Raw genomic sequence first — 9,133 nt, forward strand, 5'->3', positions numbered from 1 at the left:
TTTGTCGCTCTCATTGCTTCATATATGTTTTCCTTGCCATTGAACTTATCTTACTGAGTAGTAAGCATTAAGTAATGGATTCAACATACGAGTCATTCTAACACTTATATAACATGATGTGTATGTTTGCACGCTCGTGCATGTGTGTCTGTGTGTGTGCGTGTGTGTGTGCTTATGTGTTGAGTAGAGATTGACTAACATGTTTTTCAGGAGTTTTCTTTTGTTGCTGAATATTCATGGGCTCAGTGATATAATTCAATCCAACACTCAAGAATTTGGTACTATCTTACCTCTAAAGTAAATATCGCATTTGCATTGGCATTGAGATGACCTCTTTAATTTAGGTTTGTTTGTTTTTTTTTTTTTTTGCATGTACAGGTATGGTTGGGTACTTAATAGAAAAATAGAGAAAAAGAAAATAAAGGAACTTTTTATTTTTAGAATCAATTCCGCTCATCTTTTGTGAATTATGAACTCACAAAAATTCATCTTTATGAATTGTAAATGATAATTCCATGGAGTGGTCATTGTAAATAGAGATGGTCTACCAGAACAGAGTTCTAACATATGACACCCTAGTATAATATTCCCTTAACAAGGTATACATATTTATACACAGGGCAAAGTGTAATGTTAAAATTCAAGATAGATTTCTGGGGATCTATCTATCTATCTATCTACCTGTCTGTCTGTCTATTTATCTATCTATCTATCGATCTATCGATCTACCTATCTATTTACGTATCTATCACCTGTCTATCATCTATGAATCCAGTCATCATTTTCCTCAGTATATTGAGGATAATTTATAATTTTCATAATTATTTTTCAAGAATCTGTTAGTAAAACAAGCCTTGCTTTATCTATAAATTCATGCCTATTTGCTTAATAATTTCATTGGTAACTTTATTTCGAGTATTATAGTTACTAATTAATGTGTGTCAGCTACATTGATATTTTTCACATATAGAAATAATACACAATACAAAATATGCGTATAATTGAAAAGTGTGAATTAAAAAATCCTTTTAGTAGATTTTGTTTTTGTTAGTACCTACTGTGTTCTTATTACCTAAACAGATTTTCCATTTGAAGTTAAATTCTTTTAAGGAATGAAAATATATATGAGAAGAAATTAAAAATTTAAGTGCTTGCTCTACATTTGAAAGTGAGATCTATAAAATGTTCCTGGTAGTAAGCTCAGTGACAATAAATAGATTACACCAAGTGTCACTTGAGCAAGTGGATAAAAAATGAGTGATTTTCATCCTTCAGTTAAATATGGTGCTAAGTGGTAAGTGCTAGCATTAAAAGCAAATTACTTATCACTTCAGCAATCACGGCATGAGAGCATCCTATTGGAAGTTGTGTCTCCAGTCCTTCTTGGTCCTCAGCTTTATTAAATACATCAATTGATAATGCTTGGATAAGCAGAGGAAAAAAAGCCTTGATGACATTATGGCATTTCCTTTTTATGAGTGCTTATTCAAGATGTCTCCAAAATGGCCATTTCTATATATTTCAGTCAGTGTGGATACACACACATGCACACACACACAATTTCATCTGGCTCAGCCACCTATGGGAAGCACAAATACCAAATACGACCTCACTTCCAGTTGGCCATCTAACTTAATCTTAATTACCTTGAGGAATGGGAAAAAAATCACCACTTTAAATGAGAATGCTTACTGCAGGAATACCTTCCAGAAGCTGGAGAAAGGCTCTTGCTGGGTCTGAGATCTTTGTGAAAACCTACTAAATATGATAGCTCAGGGCCTTGACAACTGGTAGGTCCTAACTCAACAGTTACTGATTGGGTGAGGTAAAGTAAGCCTTGTGGTTTTTTAAATTCAAATTTTTTTCTTTTAAAGACAGTACATGTGTATTTACGTAGATTTTCCTTTTTATGACTGATAAGGAGGAGAGGTGGGAGAAAAGTAGATATACTCCAAGTTGGAGAAGTTAACCCTGGGTACTCCCTCCAGGGTTCCAGTAAAAGTTCAACTCTCACCACCACACACAAATTAACTTCTTAACTATTCCATACATGCCTCAAATGCTTGGTCTCAAAGGGCCACATATTTATATTCTACAGTGAGATGCTGGCCTTATGGTGTTGAACAACAGAGAGTCTGGCTAGGGACTTGGCTTGATCTTGGACAATGAGGACATTTGTAGCACTAGGATAGATTGGAATTTAGAGGCCCTTCTCTTACTGATTTTCTTGATCTGTTGAAATCCTGGAAAGAGCAGAGGTTCATTCCATAAGGAATGGCATAAATTCCTTAAGGATAACCTCTCCAAGATCTAGGTCATAATAGGAACTCAGTAACTATATTAAGTGTGTTGATGAATGATACAGTATAGCATAGTGGCTAAGAGCTGGCACTTTGGGGGCGCCTGGATAGCTCAGTTGGTTAAGCGTCTGATCTTGGTCTCGGCTCCGATCATGATCTCATGGTTTGTGAGTTCGAGCCTCATGTTAGGCTTCACACTGCTGGTGTGGAGCCTGCTTGAGATTCTCTCTCTCCTTCTTTCTCTTTTCCTTCTTCTTTCCTCTCTCTCTTTCAAAATAAATACATAAACTTAAAAAAATAAACTTAAAAATGAAAGAGTTCTGAGTTAGATCCAGGTTGAAATCCTGCTCTATAACTTTCTAGCTATGCAACATTGAATGCGTTACTCAACTTATTGTAATACATCAAAGAGTATCTGCTAATCCAGTGACATAATTTGTATACATGTTTTTCAGATCACATGATTAGAAACAGTATCTATAATATGTGAATATCTGATGCACTCTGTCCACCTGAGTCCTGGAAAAAAAAACTACTTCACAATTGGGATCACCAGGTCCTAGGCTGACCACATGGGATGTAAGAGCTGCTTGTTTAGGAAGAGAGTTTGAATAGGTATCAACTGACTCTCCAAGGCACATTATCAACTAATGCACCAAAACTTTCTTGTCTTCAGAAGCTGACTGTGTACTTTCAGTTCAGCCTCTCCTTGAATGGCCTTGGTTGTGTTGCTTTAGTTCAATCAGTCCTACGCTCAGTGTGAGTGTGGCATGATTTTCTTAACAGTTCTCTTCGTGAAGGTACCCAATTAGTTCCAGCAAACCTCTCATTTTGGGCTTTTTCAGTGTCCACTTTACAAGGGGGTTGCAGGGAAGAACAGGGATGATAAAGGAAGTGTATTAGCTATGATGGTGGTGAGGCAAATTAATGAGAGAAAGAAGAGGAGGAGAGAAAGAAACAGACAAAAAGAAGATTGGGATAGGGAAAGAAGAAATACGAGAAGAATCGAAGGAAAGAAGGATGAAAAGAAAAACTAAATTTCTAAAAGTAAGATTGGTTAAATCAATGGGTACCACATTTAAAATTTCAATATATAATAATTTTTATTTCATAAATATTTTCTTAATATCCATTTCAACCACAAATGGTAATTGAGATAACCTCTTTCTCCAGAGTATTGCTAGTAATTGATGTTAGTAGTAAAAGTATTTTCTTAACTGAAAAGGTAAAAAAAAAATTTCATTAGAGATGTGATTTATTTTATTATTTTTTGATGTTTATTTATATTTTGAGAGAGAGATAGAGACAGAGATAGAGTGTGAGTTAGGGAGGGGGAAGAGAGAGAGAGAGGGAGACACAGAATCTGAAGCAGCCTCCAGGCTCTGAGCTGTCAGCACAGAGCCCAAAGTGGGGCTCAAACTGATGAGCCATGAGATCATGACCTGAACCAAAGTCAGATGCTCAGTTGACTGAGCCATCCAGGCGCTCCTAGAAATGCTATTTATGTTAGATGATTAATAAAATGTAAAGTTTTACTATGGAACTCCTTTATTGTTATTGATTTATAATAGCTCTTTGTATATTAAGTGCTGTATATTAAGTGCTGCAAAACTTTGCATATAGGATGTCACCAAAATATGCCAAATTTGTAAGTTGTTCAGTTTGCTTCAATATATATTTTGGCATAAAGAAGTTCTACATTTATATGTAGTTTAATCTGTAAGTTTCTTTCTTTTTTGTTTTAACATGGTATGTTACATAGTTTATCATTTTCCTTATGTTTTGATATGCCACTTTTATTGTATAATAAGCACATATAGGTTATGCAGTTTTGACGTGGAGAGTGTTGTTGTTCCACTGTTTTATTGTCTATTTTCATGCTAGTATCTGACTCCATTGATTAATGTAGCTCATAGATGAATCAGGAGCATCCTGAGGCCGAACTTCACAGCACTGTGAAAGATTTGCTGGCAGCAGGGGAAGAAGGAGAGTGGAGAGAACATGACATGAGAAGAATATTGGACCTATGTAATAAATATATGCGTTCAGTAGGTACTATTTTCTTCTAGTTTTGTATGCTTGAAATTTTTCATAGTAATAAATTAGGAAGGTTATATAACAGAATACACATGGAGGAAGTATAACATAATATTATATATCCATGAAAGTACATTCAAATAATAAATAATAATGAGGAAATGTTAAAAATATAATGTGGAGCATACACAGTACTTTGATCCGATGGTAGAAAACACATATTGCATAGGAAGAATCTGAAAACACACACAAAGAGATGTTGATAATGGTTATCTGCAGGTGTTGAGATAACACATTACCTCATTTTAGTTTTTCTGATATCATTCTATATTTTCCACATATCTTTCTATGAGCTCAAGTTGCTCTTAATCCATGCCGAAACTATGAAGAATTTTAACCACTAAAACCACTGAAGAAATAATTTTAAAATATGTGATAGCACCTATAAAACAAAAAGTTATCTCTATCAGCATTATCTGCCCAAGAGGGCGGCCCAAAAGTTGCATTCTGAAAACATTTTAGAAGATAAGCTTCTATGAAATAGGAACAAAATCTATAAATAGTGGACAAGTTTAGAAGAAGATACAGCAGAACGAAATAAAAAAGATGAATGCAGTAAAGGAAGATTAAAGAAAATTAAAAATGCAATAGCAAAGTTGGGGTGCCTGGGTGGCTCAGTCAGTTAAGCATCAGACTTCGGCTCAGGCCATGATCTCACAGTTGGTGAGTTTCAGCCCCACATTGGGCTCTGTGCTAATGCTGCGGAGCCTGCTTGGGATTCTCTCTCTCTCTCTCTCTCTCTCTCTCTCTCTCTCTCTCTCCCCCTCTGTCTCTCTTTCTCTCAAATAAATAAACTTAAAAAATCCAATAGCAAATTTAAGAGACATTCCAGAGGCTGGAAAGGGCAGAGCTGATGCTGCAGAAAATTAAATCATAATGCCAATTCCACGCATGCCCCTTACTGATTACTACCTCCTGTCTTTCCAACTCACCTACTCTAGAATTCGACTCTAACAATCCATCCCCAACACGCGAATCCAGACTCTATCACCTTTCCTCTGATTTCAACCCTTTTGTTCTCTTTCCTCCTTAAACCGCTTAAATTCCATAGTCACATGTTCCCTTTGAATATACCCTCTGCTTATATCCTCATATAAAAAAACTATAGCCCTAGTTGAACCCACCTGCACCTCATGTACGCCTATCCACCTACGCAGTTACATGCAATTGGCAAAAAATATACTTTGGTAGCAGCTAATCCTACTTTAAATTCATAACCATAGGTCTCAAGTGGTGGTTTAACACTATCTGGTAATCCTATTATGCTATTTCATTTGCTCTCTCACTGTCCTGCACGACTCTATCACATTTTACTGTCTCTTTTCAAACCTGCAACCTATTCTTCCCTAGGCTCACTCTCAACTGATAAATTGGTTTTCTACTTCCCTGGGAAATTGAAGCAATCAGAAGAGAACCACCACCACCAATTCTTGCCACAAATTCTTGTCGGTTAGATAACTAACCGACCGACACCTGTCCCCAGATATGCTTCCTTTCAGCCTTAAGCAAAGATGAAGACACCATGCTCTTCTAAAGTTGAGCTCTCTCCTTAGGCATTGATCACATCCTCTGTCAAGGGCACCACTCCAACAGCCTTTTTCCTTTTTTCTAGATTATCATTTTAAACTCCCTATTCAATAATACAAATCTATTGTTTCTCCATTCTGGAAAAAAAAATTACTTCTCCAGACTCCACTCTCCTTATGATTTACCACCTCACATCTTTGCTACCTCCCTGGAAGAAATTTCTCTTCTTGCTATCACTAATTCCTCCAATGCTTGCCGAAACCCACTCTACTCATTATTTCACACCTGTACTCCACGGAAACTACTTTCACCAAGGCCAACAATCACCCCATCGCCATGTTCTTAAATCCAGTGGTCAATTCTCAATCCGCATCTTACCTGATTCAGAAGAAATGTTTTTCATAATTGAACATGTTCATTCTTTGTACACTTTCTTTACTTGGCTGCCAGGCCACTGCCCTCTTAGTTTTCCTCCTGCATCTTGGTTACAGCTCTCAGTTCCTTTTACTGTAGCCTCTTCTTTTCTCTTACCTCTTAGTGTGAAATGCTCTGGGACTTAGTTCTTGTTTTCTCTTCTCTTTGCTCTCTCCTTTCACTATTGATCTCAGTTACTAGATCATATCATTCCCAAATTTACAGCTCTAGCTCAAATCTATCTAACACATGTCAGACATTCATATCCAAATGCCTACTGGACATCTCCACTTGAGTGAACACCTAACATTGTAAGACCCCAACCTATGATGTTCCCCTCTAACCCTGATTCTCCACATCTTTATACATCTCAGTTGATGGCAAGATCAACCTTCAATTTTCTCAAGCCCAAAGTTTGAAGTTATCCTTGACTCATATTATTCAGGATATTATAATGCAGTAACAAATGCTACTCATCCACAGTGGCTTATAGCATCAAAGTTTCCTAGTTATGCAACATTTCCGCTTGGGGTTGCCAGTGTTGGGACCAGAAGGATTTGTTCTGTGTCATTGTCATCTGCCTTCTGGACCCAGGCGAATGGAGAAACCATTATATGGAAAAATTGCCAGTTATTAAAACAGAGGGGAAAGATATATATTCGTTGGTAAATCTCTACTTGTATATTATACCTATCAGGTATATTTATATGTCATTCGTCAAAGCAGTCACCAAATTACTCCCTATTTCAACTGGGGGGAGAAGTAGAATTCTACCATACCCAGAGAGAAAATTAAAAAAAAAATTTTAATACCTCTAATGACTACAACAGTTGACCATTTTAGTCAACTAATCTTCGTCAACCAAATGTTTGGTTCACTAATCATTCGGTATGTAAAATACACTTACGGACTCTCAAAGTCATATTATCCATAGCACAAGATCTCTGGATAATGTACAGTGGTCTTTACCACTGTGAAGGAAGGGGTGATGCCAAGTATCCTCTATATTAGGTGTGAATGTAGCTCTCCTTGATTCAGAAACCTATTAACACAAAGTAAAGTTACTAACTACCCCATGTACTCAATATACGACATAAGAGCAGAGATAGAGGCATAGTAGATACTTCCGTTCAAAAAGAGGTGGCAATCATTGGTCCAGAACCATTCTAAAACCCCATAGGCAGTCGAAAAGGTCTGCTCCTTTGGTTGCAGGGAAGGATTATTGATTAGACTTCATTCCTGCTTCATGGGATAAGTTCCCCCAGTTCATTGTTCTCTGTGACTCCTGGATCCACTTTCTGGGAGTTCCTTTCTGTGCCATTATCCTGTTTAGTTATATCTGAAGTGAGCTTTAGAGCATATGCCCTCCTTGGAAGCTGAGCAGGTTTGTCAAACTGCTTCCTGATCCTTGGGGCCTCAGGGTTCTTTATGGTCTGAAATGATTACAGTGTCTTAATTTAGGCTAGCAACTTTTTTTTGGCAGTACAACTGTCTCAAAAACTTAGGCAGCTTTTTATTTATTTAATTCCAATCAGTTTCATGTACCAATAACCATACTTACGGTTCTTTTTTTAATATATTTTTTAATGCTTATTAATTTTTGAGAAAGAGAAAGAGAAAGGCAGAATGTGAATGGCAGAGGGGAAGATACAGAGTCCGAAACAGGTTCCAGGCTCTAAGCTGTCAGCACAGAGCCTGACGCGGGGCTCGAACTCACAGACCGTGAGATCATGACCTGAGTTGAAGCTGGATGCTTAACCGACTGAACCACCCAGGTGCCCCACTTACAGTTCTTTTTTGACACAGGACTTAATTGCAGGTGCCCTGAGGTCATTAAGGCTTGATGGGAAAGTGACATCTTTTTTCTGAGTCATTTTCTGCTACATGAACTGAGCATCACCGTAATCTACCCACAGATATGAAGAATGGGAATGAGGGGTTTCCATTGATTTGATCCTTGCCAAAAAGCTTCCTTCACTCAAAGACATTCTCAAGTTTACTTTGTACTGATGGAAAGCAGTTACCTATTCCAACCTTGTAAATCTCCAAATTTTCCCATTGTCTTCATCCACTTTGATTTCTGCTTGCTAATCAGTAAATTCTTTTTAAGCTCAGCTCTTTTTGTAGTACATTGTCAAATACAGCCAGTAATACCCAACACTTGCTACTTACATTCTATTTTTTCCTCATTTTGTCACATCCTAGAATACTCATTAGATATGTTTTATACCTTACAAGTGATTGCTGGTTAACAACTGTTAGCTTAAAAAAGACAGATAATTTCTTGTGCCAGTTATATATCCATTACAGATTCCCTGAGCAATCTACACAGTATTATTATTATTCTCACTCTGTGCCTATGTTCATCAAGTACCAACTTTCCAGAACACTGTGGATTGTCATAGCAGAGGGAAAAAGGAGTACGTGGCAGCATGACCAATGCTTAAGCTTTCAGAAGACATGAGGTATGTCCCTTCCAACCAGAGGTTCAAAGCAAGTTACATGGTCATGGAAAGCTGGGAGTGCTGTCCTGAGGGCTGGTTCAACTGTAAAGATCTGTACTACCTGTGAGAGCACCTCTTGACTCCGTATCAATCGTCCAGAAACTCTACTTGAAAATAACCCCAGACTGTTGAGAACTGAGAGCAAACTGAGGGTTGATGGGGGGTGGGAGGGAGGAGAGGGTGGGTGATGAGTATTGAGGAGGGCACCTTTTGGGATGAGCACTGGGTGTTGTATGGAAACCAATTTGACAATAAATTTCATATATACAAAAAAAAAAAAAAAAGAAAAGA

This window comes from Herpailurus yagouaroundi, unplaced genomic scaffold (genome assembly GCF_014898765.1).
Source record: "Herpailurus yagouaroundi ecotype Mexico unplaced genomic scaffold, PumYag 250, whole genome shotgun sequence".
NCBI classification, from domain to species: domain Eukaryota; kingdom Metazoa; phylum Chordata; class Mammalia; order Carnivora; family Felidae; genus Herpailurus; species Herpailurus yagouaroundi.